General features: G+C 35.0%; 1 protein-coding gene across 1 annotated transcript in view; it reads right to left on the minus strand.

Annotated features, from left to right (window-relative positions):
• LOC114364508 (dihydrolipoyllysine-residue succinyltransferase component of 2-oxoglutarate dehydrogenase complex, mitochondrial-like) overlaps window positions 1–16,443 on the minus strand; it is a 32,339-nt gene extending 15,896 nt beyond the window's left edge. Inside the window, exon 1 of the mRNA XM_028320689.1 lies at window positions 16,379–16,443. The gene's annotated coding sequence lies outside the window, so the exon portion shown is untranslated. The remainder of the gene's footprint in view (window positions 1–16,378) is intronic.
• Window positions 16,444–17,372: the final 929 nt, after the last annotated feature.

Raw genomic sequence — 17,372 nt, forward strand, 5'->3', positions numbered from 1 at the left:
ATGTCGTTACATGTCGTTATGGCGGCCTCCTTGGCTGGTTCAGGGCTGTCAAACGGGTTTGAGATAATAATAATATTGATAGGGGATCTGAGTATTCACAAATAATTGTTTGAGAAAATGCTTGAAAGATACTTCGTCCAGAAGACTAGGCTGAGATTGGAAGTACGTCTCTACAAAACATCTTAGATTTGAATTAGTTACTTGACGATGGACGAGCTCGAATATGGATTTGAACTGACTTAGGTGCTATTAAAAACCAGCTTTTTTCATGAGGAGCTATGAACCAAACACAAACACAAATTCGTAGTTTGACCGTCAATAAATTATTTGTACCTACAGAACCCAAGGTGTGCAAAGACGATCTTTTTAGTTTTTCTAACTTTTTACGTAGCATTGCGCTACCATGTTTGAGACTAGACACTAGACTTTATTTACTTCAAATTCCTATTCTGAAACTCAAGGTTTAATCGAATTTCTACACAAAAAAAACTTAAGGTTACAGCTTGGTAAAACGTCACTTGCCCATTTATGTACCTACACAACACAACACAGGTTGATAAACAAGTCAGGTATTAACTGTCCACTATAGATACTGCGCATCCTTGGAATCAAAACCTACTCTATACCACAGAACCTTAAAACTAACTAAGACTCACGTTCATAACCCTAAAATACCCATTGAGACAGTGAAGTGAAGCGAGCCATCCCTGCAGCGAGGGGGCGTCCCCACTAATTTGCTAAGATTCCTCGCGCCCGCATCTTTGATTACGGATCTATACGACCCGGTGGACGGATGCGCATTTAGCAGACCAATTTGTTATGAGTATTCACTTGGATGCGATCATGTAAATAGATCTTGCAGCTATGATTGGAAATCAAACGAAATGCCTACCTTGATAGACTGTCTATTAATACGACAGAGGTAATATTAGGTACCTTCTCATAATTAAAAAGGGTTGCAAAACTTCAAAAGTTTTATGGCTAACAGCAAACAGTCAGCTTTTCTATAGCGAACCAACATGCATTTCAAGCTTTGATTTCAAGGAACTTTTTAGTTACAAGTAAGTCTTGATTGCAAGTGTTTCTTACAGCCGATTTTTTCTACCAAATATTGTTGACACTGAATACCACTGTAGTAATTTAAGTAAACATTTTGTTAATTAAAAAGATTTTCAAGTCGGTTAATTAGTAATCTAGCTGCAAGAAAGATCAATTATTATGATGTTTAAATACAAAGACCCAATACCCTGAAAATACCCTTTCTGCTTTCTTAGTCTTGGACTCTACATGTCTGCTTACATCCCGTTTTCTCGATTTAGTTGTTAATTTAGTATTTTATTTAATTTTATAAAAATAGGCTGAAAAATAATATATGTCTAAAGTCATAATTATTATTTATATTGTCAATTAATGTTAAATTAATATGGAGAGCAGGGATATTCTACCACAAGTATTTATTTACTTAAAAGAATTCCTCGATCGCAATATAGAAATGTAAAAACACCTGGTTATGAATAAAGAAATTTGAATTTGAATTTGAAGTTGTAGCTTAAAACTTGACGCAATACATTAATCTCTTGTTAATCAAATAAACAAAGTATTAACGTCTAAAATAGAGACGTCACCTACCGTCAGCATTACAAATAGCGCGTGAAATGGATCTATCCTCGGCAGTAGGAAGGCGCCTCCCGCTGTGGCGGAGACTTGGCAACTGCTTCAAGTGATAGGTGAGAGCGGTTCCAATAATATTGGAACCTCCTAGATATATCTATCACTAGATATATCTAGTGTGTGGATAGAGATATCTAGGAGGTAGAGTCATCTGTAATCAACTATTAAACATGTAAGACTTAAGGGAGAGTCCGCTAATTTGGACCAGTTTTTTTCAATCCCATTTTACACATAGTTTTCTTTTGTTTTTGCTAATGTCCATGGTATAAAATAAAAGATACATTATTCAACTTACTATTTCATAAGTATTAATTAACATGATTGTTGTATATTTAGCACAAATCAACAAAGTACGAGTTCAGAGCTTCGGTCCAATTTAGCCAACCGGTTGGATAATTTGTACCACAGGGTTACTAAATTGNCCTACAAAATGAACGATATTTCTACAAAATGAATTTCTTGGATAATATAACGTTTAGACGCAACCGAAGCAACTCGGAAACGTTGAACAAAACAGACGAAACATCAAAATCATCAACACATAATACGTCACAAGAACTGTCTGACGATGACGTAGATGAAATTCACAAGTTAAAGCAGCGAATTGAGGCGCTGGAAGCTGAGTTAAAAGATGCACATAAAGAAATACAGAATTTGACCGTAGAAAACACATATTTAAAACAATGCAATGCTGACTTATTAAAAACGGAACAACATAACGAAAGCATAAATACAAGACACTTGAAGCCTAAATTGCCTAAGAAAACTTCATCTAGTAAAAAGAGAGTTGATTCATCTATAGAACCAAATATAAATCCACACAATCATGACAGCGATACCCAGATTACACAAAAAATGGATTCACAGAGACCACAAAAACATGCAACGCCTACTAATTCACCAAAAAAGATATGCATACTGAGTACCGATAACCATAATAAAATACTTAATATGGCAGAGAACAACCTAGAGAATTATTCAGAGCTTTGTCATTACCTCTCCCCAAATAGTAATATTGAGCAATTATTATATGGAATTGAGAAAAAATTAGAAAAGTTCACAATGCAAGACTACTGCATAATTATGATTGGTGGCGATGATTTCAAAAGTACAAAGGACTATATCTCCATAGTGTATTACATCCGAGAAACTTTAAGGATAATAAAACATACAAATATTATTATTTGTCTTCCAACCTATAAATATGGGCCACTGCAGAGCATGTTTAATTGGAGAGTTGAAGGTTTTAACAATCTCCTGCATCTAGACGTAACTACTCATGAGCATGCCTATATACTTGACTCCAATAAAGAAATTAAATATGACTACAGCATGTTTCATAAGCACTACAGCACTATCAACCACCATGGTATGCAAATCATATTTGAAAATCTCCAAAAACTTATTAGTGATATTGAATATTATCATAACTCGAATACTGAACGATCTGAAGACGAAGTAATACCAACCGAAACTGAGTCATTATTTTTTCGACACTAAGTTCGTCCACATTCTCCATCAAAACATAGCAGGATTACTCAATAAATCGGATTACCTTAGAATAAACCTGGAAGAGCTCTTAGACAGGCATATTTGTGTAGATGTACTCTGCATAACCGAACATTTTATAATGGCGGGACAAGAATCTTTGCTGCACATCTCGGACTACAGTTTAGCTGATTGTTTCAGTAGAAGTAACAGTAAACGAGGCGGAGCATGCATTCTTATTAGAAAAGAACATAAATGGAGAGAACTTTTAGAAGTAAAAAAAATATCTTTAATAAATGTATTTGAATGTTGTGCTATTGAGCTAATCGATTATAAAATAATTGTTGTTTGCCTTTATCGAGTCCCTGACTCAAGAAATTTGAACATATTTTTTAATAAATTAGAAAAAGTTTTAATTTATGTTTCAAAGCTAAAATGTAATAATGTAATTATAGCTGGTGATTTTAATATTGACATTTTGAAGAATAATAATATAACATTAAATTTACAATGTTTACTGTTGAATTATAATTTTAAGCTAGCTATTAAACAACCAACTAGATTGCCTAGCAATTCATGTATAGATAATTTCGCACACAATTATAAAAAATCCTGTAAGACTGAGGTGTTAGAACTTGGCTTATCTGATCATACTGCACAAATAATCAAAATACCTGTTAAAAAAATAATCAAATTAAAATACTGGCGTAAAACAATACGGGACTATAGCGTAGAAAACATACAAAAATTTAAAAACTGCATAAAAAGTATGTCTTTCTCTGATATGTATAAATGTAAAGACCCCACTCTAGCATATCGTAATTTCATGGAAGACTTCAAGCTTTTTTACTCTCTTTGTTTTCCATTTAAAAAAATAACCATATACGTAAATAGTAGACCAAGATGGATATCTCGCGGACTTAAATTATGTAGTAAAAAAAAAAGAGGACTTCTTTGGAAACTTAGATTAAAACCAACCGAAGCAAATAAAAACAATTACAAAAAATATACCAAACTGTTTAAAAAAATTATATCTTTGACAAAACGTGCACAAAATAATCATATAATTAAACAATCAATTAATAAATCTAGGACAACTTGGCAAATTATAAACAGTGCTAAACTGAACGTGCCTAAACAATGTATTGCAAAAATTAAAGTAGACAATAATTATACAAACTCACCCTAAGCAAATGGCTGAGGCGTTCAATGATTACTTCATTGACAAAGTTAAACCTCTACAAGGATATGGTAAAAACATAACTAGTAATATTGACCATCAACCAAACTCTATGTTCATGGCACCTTGTCTCCCAATACAAATTTTTAAAATTATTCAAGGTTTAAAGGGAACTAACAGTGTGGGTTATGATGGCATTGCCACAAAAATAATTAAAGCCGTTAATGAAGATATATGCCACCACTTATGCTTTATTATTAACCTTAGTATTCAGGAAGGAATTTTCCCAAGTGACCTCAAAGTGACTATTGTGAAACCGTTATTTAAAAAAACAATAAAGAACTTATGGAATTTTACCGACCTATTGCACTTATATCCATATTCTCCAAAATTTTTGAAAAATATTTGTACAATGAACTAAATAACTATTTAGAGAAAAAATCCATATTATGCGCAGAACAAAAAGGTTTTCGACAAAAAAAAACTATTAATATGGCTATTTTTGATTTTTATAAAAACGTCATTAATCAGGTAGATAAGACAAGGCCAGTATGTGCTCTGTTTTGTGACATGACACAGGCATTTGACTATGTAGATCATAATATTCTGACAACCAAGCTTGAAGCCTATGGTATCAGAGGTAACGTTTTGGACTTAATAAGTTCTTATCTTGAAAACAGATATCAAAAAACTGAAATATGCAAACTTAATGTAAAAACAAAAAACGAGGAAATATATTCATCTAAAGAGCGCATNTGATTTACTTACTAACGTACAAGACAGAGCACTAACGTACAAGACACAGCATTCATGTCAAACTTCGTGTTTGTGTGTGTGTGTACCGATGTCTTAACGTGCACTCCGAAATGCACATAAGATTTTCTTTCTTAATAAGTTCTTATCTTGAAAACAGATATCAAAAAACTGAAATATGCAAACTTAATGTAAAAACAAAAAACGAGGAAATATATTCATCTAAAGAGCGCATCATAAAGTACGGAGTACCACAAGGTAGCGTTTTAGGACCTTTAATATTTATAANAAATAGGTTACAGAATAAACTGGAACTATCCGAAAATTCAATGTTTCCAGCTTCCATACATTTGGTAAAGTTACATAATATTAAAAACTACACAAGATATCGCAAAACTAGTTACTGATCCTAAAAGTGCTTCACGAGCTCTATCCAACGGTATCAACAATAGCTTACAAAATAAATTGGATCTATCCAAAAATTCAATGTTTCCATCTTCCATAATTTAGTACTATCACAGTCATGGCACTCATCTCTTGATAATATTATAGCAAGTAAAGCCTAAAACTAATGTTTTCCACAAATAATTTCAAATAAGATGCAAGTTACGAGTTTATTTACCAGACTTTTTAAGTTTATTATTTAACAAAAAATAAATTACACTTCTAATGTTGTGTGGTTGGCATACATTGAGTATGGAAGCTGGAAACACTGAATTTTCGGATAGTTCCAGTTTATTCTGTAACCTATTATTGGTACCGTTAGAAAGAGCTCGTGAAGCACTTTCAGGATCAGTAACCAGTTTTTCAATATCTTGTATAGTTTAGAAATAATCGAGTGAGATCACTTATCGTTCCCACCCTGTATATTGAATTTGAAAAAAGAAGAAAAATTATGAACTTTTTTTCTTTTTAAATGGCTTTCATGAACATTGCCAGTGTCTGATTGATTAAATAAAAAATCAAACTAAGTTTTGATCCGTCTCAGCTGCTGGCTGATTTTTCAATAGTTAGTTATCTTATAACTGAAGAATAAACTTGTCATTTTGACATATTTCCCTTACTGAAACTTATTCAACTCAATGTATCAAACTTATTCTTCATTAAAAGTCATCCAACGATTAAAAATCAGCCCATAGAAAAAGAAATTGGAAAATTTTGACTTTCAGGATGAAATGAGAAGATTTTCTCATCTTTTTCTTTTTTTATGAATAGGAGTCGATTTTGGCTTCTAATAGGAACTAATATACCTAAAATTACCTTTGATGTAGAAGCTAAATGATATTGTAGTTAAAGTTATTAGTGCTGTGCTTTCAGTGCTTTAGTTTTCCTTGGCCAAATATTAAAATCTAATAATAATGGGTATCTTCTTCTTCAAATGTGTAAATTACGACAATTATATTAAATTTAACTATACTAGTATGCGAACTCTATTTTAATGCTCAATCTAAGCATCGAATCCTGGGCCCACGAAACCACGTACCAAGGCGTAATAAGTATCCCGTATCGCCAATGCATGCAAATCTGCTCGGCCCTCATGAATACTCACGAAGTCACTCGAGAAAGTACCGGGGGAACATGACTCGGTCGTGTTAAACAAATTAAATCTGGCGATAAGAATCTCTTACTTCCAATCCTAGTGACTAGGAAGTAACAGATTCTTCAGAGAAAATTAGTTTTACTGATTTTCTCACAAAATTACATTAATAAGCTCATAGTTTAACTATCTCATAATAATAATGGGTTTCATAAGCTACAAAAAAAAATACACATGCAACTGTTAACTAATAAAAAAAATCATTGGATCTGGTTTTTTCGTTACTAACAATTACAGTAAGTATGCAGAACTACTACATAATAATATGCATACAGTATGCATATTTATCATCAAGCAATCCGTTTTAATATGAGTTATCATTCAAGATAATATGCATTATTAAAACTGTCTAATCTATTTACTTTTGTTTTTTTTTAATGAGAAAGTCTTTACAGAGGTTATTATAGGGCTATGAAAAGGAATGACCACGTGACCATCCTTTTATTATTCCGTAATTATTTATAGACAGAATTGTCACCCGCCATTAGCACACGTGTATAATACACCCATACGTGTAGAGTCAATGAATTGTATTACAAGGATTTAAAGTCCATTATTGAGCTAAATAATTTGAAATTTATATTTCGAATGGACTGTTCGGAAAATGATTTGAAAATGTATTGTTTATTTACATCCGGCGTTTTTTCACTTGTTGCTGGCCAGTAATAAATCTGTCAACGAGGTTTGTTTTTGTTATGACCGTTGCCAAGGTTAGAATAAAGTGTTTCGTAAGCTTTCCGATCACACTTGACTGTGGAATACAAACAACGTTAACTCTTCAATAAGTATTATTATATTCTATTGTATTCAAATGACAAAGAAACCGATGAATATAAAATGCAAATCATCAAAACGCTACATAAACTTGTCAAAAAAAATGCAATAACAAAACGCAAACGGTGCAAGTTTAGCGAATTAACGAGAATCGAGGAAGAGGGGTTCTGGTAAAAAAACACCCCACAGTCGAAATTACGCAATGAGACGAAAGCTGAGCGAGCGCAATAAATTGGCGGGCCCGATACGCACATAAACAGCTCCCCTTCGATATTTGAAAATACAAAATGGCCGCGCGTCTTGTCTTTATCTTTTTCTTATGGAAATGAGGGTGGTTTTAAAGTTGAGAAGTTTGCAGTTTTATGGATATTCATCTGTAGAAGTGTAGATGGGGTGACTTTCTCTTCGTTTGTTCAAACAGGCATCTTTTTCTATACCTATGTATTTTAAGTAATACAATACACAGAAAAATAGATGGAATAAGTTTGGCAATACTTAGACTTAGATTTTGTTAACTCTACCGTCCAAAATGAAAACTCGTAGAGGTATCTAGATAGGTATTACGTTACGATAGGTGAATTCCCTTTTTATAAGAATTTAAGCAACACAACAATCAGTTAGGTATTTGCAGCATCTCTAGGTTCAAAACTAGATTTAGTCCCAAGGAGGACCAAATTTTTAGCTGAATAAAGTTACAATTTTCTTTCCAACCAATAAAACGTCTGTAATAAGACATATTTTATTCAAATAAATTCAAAAGTGTTCGACAATCCCCATCCGCCATACACCTAGATCTCCAAAGACATTGCCAAAATCTGAGCAAATTTATCAGCCACCGGAAGTCTTCTCTACTTCCGGCGTCACAATGGCTGCGGATCCGTTTCCCGCACTTGAGCTGAATATATTAAGAACTTCCCCTTAATTAATTGCGAATACTATTAAGTTTATTGTTAGAGCGGTAAGAATAATAACGCGGCTTTGAATTTAATCGCTATAGTATGTCAAACTATAATAAAGGGTACTTCTCATTTACACTCAAATTTGATGGTCACACAATAATAGTTCATAAACGGTATAAGTTAGAACAATAACTTTGAAATCAGATGATAAAATATCTATTTAGCTACATACAAAATAAATTTTATCGTAATAGAAGCAAAAATAATACGAAAAACCGGCCAAGTGCGAGTCGGGCTCGCGCACAAAGGGTTCCGTAGCAGCAAATATAATAAACTTATTATGTCAATTTATACACCTGGTGAATGGAGCCTAAACTCTCCCGATATTTTGCCTTGTACTTTTATGTATGAATATTAATTTTATATATGTATTTATAAATATTCCGAGCTAAAGAGGTGGCAAAAGCAATGGCAAACAAACCACAATCAATAGTATTCGGTTGTCGCTGAACACTTGGAAACTGAATACATGACTCCGATAGATACGGAAACAAGGCTTTTACATATATTTTTTGCGATTTTCCTAGAACACCAACAAGACTATCGTACACACGCAGTATTCCATTAATGTAATAAATACAACTCCAGTGCCCCACTAATCCCACGTCACCGTCATAAATTACTTGAAGGTGCGTCTCATTTTTAGGTACAGGTTCAATCAGTTATATTATGTTATTGCTATTTATCTATGAAAATAAGACAAAATATATGTTTTATAAACACTTAAGAGTCATTTACAGTAGTAAAGTTTGAAAAAATTATTGCTGTGAAGTACAGAATCACTTTCGTGGCATCAAAAAATTCAAAACGTTAAAGCTTCCAAACGAGACTCACTATTTGACTGATTTACTGAGAATACAATCTTCACATCAAGCGCTACAATTTTTGTTTACAAAAAGTTGAAATAAGTTAGAAATAAAATTCGCCACGAAGGTGACGATGAGAACCGTGGCGATGAGAAATACCCTAAAACTTTTTTTTAAAGATCTGGTGGGAATATTTGAAAGTGAACACAAAAAATATCGTATAATATCAGGTGTATTATAGAAAAACCCACTACTTACTTAAAAGCAGTGAATATTATATCCAATTCAAGGTGTAAATAAATTAAAAAAAACATTTACATGCCAAGTCAAATTTTATAAGTTTTCTCAGTTGCATACTTGATAATAATTGAATAATTGTATTCTAAAAGCTTATAAGTTTTCTCAGTTGCATTACTTAAATAATTGTATTCTAAAAGCTATGTAGTTACTTCATCATCATCTTCATCATTTCATATCAGATATATTACGTCCACTGCTGAACATAGCATAGGCCTCTCCCGATGATTTCCATAATGATCGGTTGGTAGCGGCCTGCATCCAGCGCCATGTACCTCTCGTTTCAGCCGAAAGACGTCCACTGCTGGACAAAGGCCTCCCCCAAGGATTTCCACAAAGACCGGTCCTGCGCCGCTTGCATCCAGGTACTTCCCGCGACCTTCACCAGATCGTCGGTCCACCTAGTGGGAGGCCTGCCCACGCCACGTCTTCCAGCTCGTGGTATGGTAGGCCATGTACCTAGTTACTTATTTTAATAATAATGACGTTTATTTCAAACAATTTTACAGTTCATAGTAGTTAGTAGGATACAATCTATAATCTTAAAAGTAATGTTAGTAAAGTGTTTGGTTTTCTAATAATTGTAGGCATTTTGAAAGCCGCCGAGTGTGACTATGCCAGAAGTGTCTTGTCACATAATCACCCTCCGCACCCAACATCTCCATATAGGTGATGTGTATCTGTCAGCCACCGTTTTCAGAATACTTATTTAGTTTAGTTTATTTTGTCTAACACTTACGAGTAAATGTCTTGTTATGCCTTCGATACACATCACAACGATCCACCTCCAATCGATAATCGATTGAGTTATCAAAACAATTGCCAAGTATTAAACTTCTAAGTCAACACTAGATTTACACCGACAGCTATTATACAATACAGTTATTATGGCGGCCCATTGTCTGAAGACAAACTATAAATCCGCTGTTTGGAGCGTGGACCCAATAAATCGACAACTTGCCGACTCCGACCGGACTTACGGGCCAAGAAAGTATCCAACTCGCTTACTGGACAAACCTGGGTAGGGATGTGCAAAGTTTTATATCGATAAACTGGCATAACTTAACTTGATCTTCATTGTATATTATTCGAGGAGGTGGGAACGAGAGATAGGAATAGTCCTGTAACACACATTGAAACTGAATAAAATTGACATAGTTACAAATCTGTTGTATGAAAAAGTGTAGTGAATATTTAGAAGATTCACAAACATTTGATTTAGAGTTTTTGTAAATTGATACAATGTACTTAAGATGTGAACAGTATAATGCTTAGTAAAGCAAGAAAGAATTATGTAATATCTTTACATGCGCCATTCAAATATGCACTCTGTATTTAAGTAACTAGTTTATGTGCAAATTCACTCTACAGTTGCCGACTTTTATGCAGCTTGTAGCACTTCGTTAGGTGTAGGACTAGGTACATAACAAATTATTGAGATTAAGCATACAAGACTCCTTAAACATAACCACTTTCTTTATTATTCTTTCATTACAACGCAAAAAATACCTAAACAAAACTAAATGACAGAATAATATTTATCGATATCGATCAAAATACAAAATCGGCTTTACCCACCTCTACTGGTTGTTTGCGAGCAAGTTCGGATCGTTTAAGCTGAAACAGTAGCTTACTTATTACCTGAGACGGACAAGTTTCCTCCACTTTGCCGTAACTACGAAATTCAATCGACAATTTTGATTATCGGTGTAGCTATTTTGTGGGAAATTATGCGACAAATTACTGGTGAATTGACCAGTGCTTGAAGAATTAATCAACATATTAGAGGGTGACTAAAGGCTGGGTTGCACCATCTTACTTTAACGTCAAGTATGTCAAAAACACCGGTGGGTTTAGTTACGGTTAAAGGAAGTGCAACTCAGCCCAAGTTTGTTGCGCAGCTTCTTATGGAGCAAAATGATGTGTCCCTTTGGTAGAGCAAAAATAGACACATAAGGATCAACATCGCCTTCTAGTTAACTTCTTCTCGTTCGTTCGTTTCAGCCGAAAGACGTCCACTGCTGGACTAAGGCCTCCCCCAAGGATTTCCTCTCCATGGGGGAACTTCTTCTATTAGTGTTTATTAATGTCAACAAACACAAATTTGAACACAAAATAATCAAATCTTTCTCGGAACTCCAAAATGTCGATATGAAAAAAATTACTCAGACTTCTACATTCGAATAAGTATTTGATATAATCAACGGACATAATTTATCTCTTAACCTTTCCTCTTTTTACATCGTTACTTTTTACGTTTGTATCCTTCTAATAACGATAATATACGTTTTCGCAATCAATTTTGCACTTGCACAGTTTTCCTCCCGAGCCGTCAGTAAGCCTGGCTCGGCGCTCCAAACCAAGTATTACCAACTTAAAGACTCCAACTTGCCGCGCCATCATAATGTGCGGGGGAATTATAAACTTTGCAAGAGAATGTTCGTGGGAGTTGATAAATAATATCACAGCAGTGATAGTTAGTAGAAGGTATAAATTAAAAGTGGACTTAATAGCTAATTGGTGCATTTAAACCTAAATAAAGAATATTCTGAGTTCTGTCTCCCTTTCCTTTGATTTTATGCAATAAACGCCCCTGTGGTCACGGTAATACTATGATAGTATTACCGTGCTGTGGTCTAGCGTTAAGATCACCAGTCTCAGACCCTGAGTTCCCGTACTCCAATCCCAGTGAAGACAAAACTTTCTCCTCGGTTTGGTTGGTCATAGGGCTTGTTCTAAGTCTGTCGCCATCAAAACAGTGTCAGTAGGTAGGATTTTTTGCTTAGTTGGAGTTAAAATAACTCTTCCTCTGTGGTAGACGATTCCAGGTGTAATGAGTTTCCACCTTCAGCACTTTCCACTAAGTGAGATGTAAGAGCTTTCCCGATGATGTTAAAACACACACAATCCGACAAATGAATGTTCCAGCCTATGGTTTTAGCCTTCTAGCTGTCTGAGTTTATATCGGCGTTTCTTCTTTGTCTCGCAAAAGGTAAGGAGACCCACCTTTGACCTTTTTTTTATAAGTGCCGAAATACTGGTCAAAACTGAATAAATATTTCTGATTTAGATTTTGAAATACATTACAGGGTAGGTCCGTATTTAAAATAGTACAATAGTTAGGTAAATTATCGATGTAAAGTTCGCCTTCAGTCTGGCCTGTGGTTTCGATAGATCCAAATATTGAAATTGATCAGTTCACAACACCCTCTTATATGTTTGGCGGATGCGTCTTTGCGGTAAGGGGAGGTGAAATTTATTACATTCTGATTTTGTAATAAAATAACAACGTTAAGGGTTTCTTAACCCTCCAATGGCAGTAGACGGATCATAAAAAAATATTTCAATATTTTAACATTTGCAATAAAATACGATCGACTCTGGTTCAGTTCTGTTTGTGAATCGATGTGTATTATTTACAAGCTTTTTATTACTTTTTATTAAAGCGTTTTAAAATAGTATCCTACATACATCCCAACTCAAGAATTCTTGTAAAATTCTGAAATTCGTGCAAACATTGAAGCTCAACCGAAGCCATGCTTGAGTTAGAATTAAATAAGGGTTCATTTCAATATGACTGACTCGAAAAATTATACGAGTAAACGTCTTTTCGATTATGAATAACTCGAATAATTATAAGCCTAAATGAGCCTAAATAAAGGTCAATCAGGTCAAGCATTAAATGAATTTTCATTGTAATTGATCAAACTCAATTCCATGTTTCACGAAAATCCTATTTCTAACGGCGAAGGGTACGTCGTTCTACGCAGTCTACGCTGGCAGACCGTACCTATACGCAGTTCGTAAGCTTGCTTAAAAATTCATAACCCTCGAATCACATCTTCCAAGACACATCAAACGGATTCGGCATCGTGGGGTTACTTCCATAGCGTCCCCTTAAAAAAAGAAAAAAATCACCACGCAAAGACGCAATTACTCCTAGGCAAACACAACTTTGCCGTTGCCGAACTAAAAAGTTGATTAATTTGTCGTCATAAAGTTCAATTTGCCGTGAAAGTTTCGCACAGTTTACGCAAAAGTATCGCGGTCGGCAGTACGCTAAAAGCTCGCTCGTTCAAAGAAATGCTTCTAATGAATCTATTGATAGCTCAGCTTATGTGTATATGTGTCAAGTATTTTTTTAAACGCACAAACAGTGCGCCTGTGTGCGTGCAAGGAGGGGAGGCCAAGAGATGCTTTCTTCGACCCCTCGTTTCTTATAGAACGGTCAACCGGTTTTGGTGTTTGTATTCTTTGATCATTTTTGTTGTACTTATCTTAAAAATTAGGTTAACTCTACTGAATAAAATAAACGGTTGATTAACTACAATGGATTTTCATTTTATAATAGAGTTTTAAGAGATTTGGTGACGAGGTGAAAACTTTTTGGTTTAATCCTTCATTATTGAGAGTGGTCAATATTTACAGAATTTTATGGAATATGGTTAGAAAGACTTAATTTATGACCACAGACGTGCCTCCCGGTGGACGGATGATCTAGTGAAGGTCGCGAGAAGCACCCCTGGATGCGGGCAGGGCAGGACATGCAAAAAGCCAGTAGTAGACATTCTCTGTTTGAAACAAACGACGACGACTTCAATATGAAACGTTGTCATTTGCACCTTATCTTTTAATGTACATTGAATTGGAGTGGAAAGATTTTTTGATCCAGGTCTTAATAGAAAGACGATGATTGAATAACTTTAAAGTTTATGTCCTGCACAGTAGATGTATCTGAATAATATAAATAAATCATATTTTGTAACCTATCTTGATTTCACGTGCAGTTGCGTCATTCGCTTGCGTTGCATAGTTTATGTAAGCGTGAGGTTAAATATTTCATACATATTTACCTGAAACACTGGCCTTTATGTCCCAGCTCATAAAGTTGATAATTAAGTATCAGATTGCGTAAAAACCGCATCGAGACGGATAATCAACATATGCGAATTGCAATAACTATAGTTTCGCGTCGCGTCGCTCTTGGTAATCGGTTAAGGGGATAACTGATGTGAAAATAAACTACCACTTTAAACCCATTGAGAGTGTACTTTCCCGGCATTCGTAAGAGACGAACGTTAAAAATATTAGGTTAAAATTTATACAGCTATTAACAAGTCTTCATACTGTTACTTTAATGAGCTGTACTAAATAAATATTTATTAATTCTTCATTCCATCACTGAAACCTGAAATTTCTTTTCAAATAATGGCTTTAGATGTTTCTATTGTCTTCTACAAATATCCTCTGCAATCGACCCTCTTTATTTTCTATCTATATTGATGACAATAGGTAATATAACGTAATCGTCATTTGCTTAACCCTGAAGGTAAGTAACTAAAAGATAAGAGAGCAGAATAGTTTGTGCATAATACTAGTATAAAGGCACTGGGTCTCTATCAGAAGGAACTCTAGGGGTGGAATCTCCATTGGCGTGGGTTAGCGGGCAAGGAGATAATATGTTGGATGGTTGACAATCACTTTCCCTACAATTTAACGTTCCACCAAACTCAACACGCTTTCAAAGATAACCTCGTAGCCGCTTGCTCACACTTGACATGATGACACAACTGATTGACAGTTACCTTTTTCTGCGCATCAGTCGGGTGTTACGTTTAGGAATCACAAACCTTCCGCTCTACAGATTTATACAGATAACATAATATTAAGATTGGTACTATTAATCATCAATAATAATTTGCAGCATCTGTGTCCGGCGCCGACAAGTACATAAAGCTTAATTCTGGACTTATGTACCGTTTTTTGTAGAAATATCAAGTAAAAAAACTGACTATTATAATATTAATACCTAACCTCAAACTAAGCAGAGATTAAAGATTAAAAAGCATGATGACGGAAACCATTATGCCTTACTATTTTTTCACAATCAGGAAGCACTTGGCTTCATCATCATCATCTCGCCTGATGGAAAGTGATGATCAGGCCGAAGGTGGAAGCGAGCTTCACCCGGAATCGTCAATCAAAGAGGTACTGGTTGGTTATCTTACCTCCACCTGCGGGAACACAACAATGCTGTTGACATTGTTGTTATGGCGACAGACTTACGTAAGATGGTAGTGAGCCAGGGTGACTTTAAAAACAAGTCAATATTAACAATACTTACTTACTTTACTTAAAAATAGCACGTTATTGTTTGTTGAGACTTTTTGCACTAGTTACTTCAAACTTTCAAAAAAAGACGAAAGATTTTTGTTTTTGCAAAAGTATCAAATCTTCTAAGTCGCAGTACAAATCACTCCCCTTATTCGAGCGACTCGCCGATCGTCTCAAGCCCGCGAGGGTCGACTCCCGGCCCTTGCAAAACTCCTCCTTTATATTTTCTTCTTTGTTATGTAAAAAATAATAATGGGCGAAAGGGGCCCAAAATCGATACGCCTATGTCTACTTTTTTCTCGATAATGGCTGTTATTTTGTGAATCGAATGGTATCGATTTGCAATGGGGCTTAGGATTGTTCGTTGGAGGCGGACGATTGAAAGTTTTGTTTTTGTTTTTATGATGATTCATACTTCATAAGCAACTTTAACGGTTAGTGACTACGAATCAGTCACTAAAGATAGTCACAGTCGTAATAACTCTACTAATGATCTAACTATAATGGTTAATGAACCATTATTACCCCAACCAAACATTACAGACTTTTGCTAAAGATCATTTTTTAAAATAAAGTCCCTAGGAGGTGTTAAGATTTTTAGTACCTAGCACTGTCGAACTAAAATAACATAAGTACCTATTAAGTACAGATCCTATATTTTCTGCTATAATAAATATTTTTAAATAGGCAAGTGCCCGAAAGAGTTAGGCGTAAAAATCTTAAAACAAATCAAACTTACCTCCTTTTATTTTCAATCACTTTCAGCCTGAAAGCCTTTGCCTTTTTAACTTCGACCACAACTTTCACAGACTTTTTATCACAAAACTTCCTCACTCGAAAACCTAACGCGAACTAACGCCCCAACAGCTCTTGGGTCTAACTGACCCAAATCTTCAAAAAGCGATTGATCTAACCGGTTTACCAGAAACTGGGTCTTTTGTGGCCGCATAATAGTCCNCTTTTAAAATAATGGCTTTAGATGTTTTGTACTGTCTTCTACAAATATCCTCTGCAATCAACTCTTCTTTATTATCTTCATTGATGACAATTGGTTCTATTAAGTCATCTTCATCTGCTTAACTCGAAAGGCAAGTAACTGAAAGGTAAAAGAGCTGAATAGTCTGTCTATGTGCATAAATACATGAAGCTTACTCCTGGATTTATGTATCGTTTCTTGTAGAAATAATAAGTTAAACAACTCCTTATTACATCAATTACCTAACCTCAAACTAAGAAGTACTTAAAGATTAAAGCGCATGGTAACCAGATAACGGAATCCATTAGGACTTCTTATTACCTACTTATCAGATTTTTTGTCCTCAACGAGTTAGCTCTTGGACTGCATCTTTGCATGGGAAGTGATGATCAGGCCGAAGGTGGAAGCGAGCTTCACTAGGAATCCTCCACCACAGAGGAACTGGTTATCTTACTTCCAACTGCCGAAACACAACAATGCTCTAAACATTGTTGTTATGGCGACAGACTTAGGTAAGATGGTAATAGCTAGGCGTCCACTTTAAACTAGCCAATACTAACAACACCTACTTCTTTCGTTTTAGCCAAATAACCTAGGCTAGGTGGACAAACGATTTGTGAAGGTCGCAGAACCTGGGTACGGGCAGAGCAGGGCCCGGTCGTTATGAAAGTTATAGGGGGAGGCCTTTGTCCAGCATGTCCAGCAAGCTTTACTTCATTTGGCTGAATTGCTTACTTTACATAAAAATACGTTATTG

This window comes from Ostrinia furnacalis, unplaced genomic scaffold, assembly GCF_004193835.3.
Source record: "Ostrinia furnacalis isolate ACB-3 unplaced genomic scaffold, ASM419383v2 OfSCF7446, whole genome shotgun sequence".
Lineage (NCBI taxonomy): Eukaryota > Metazoa > Arthropoda > Insecta > Lepidoptera > Crambidae > Ostrinia > Ostrinia furnacalis.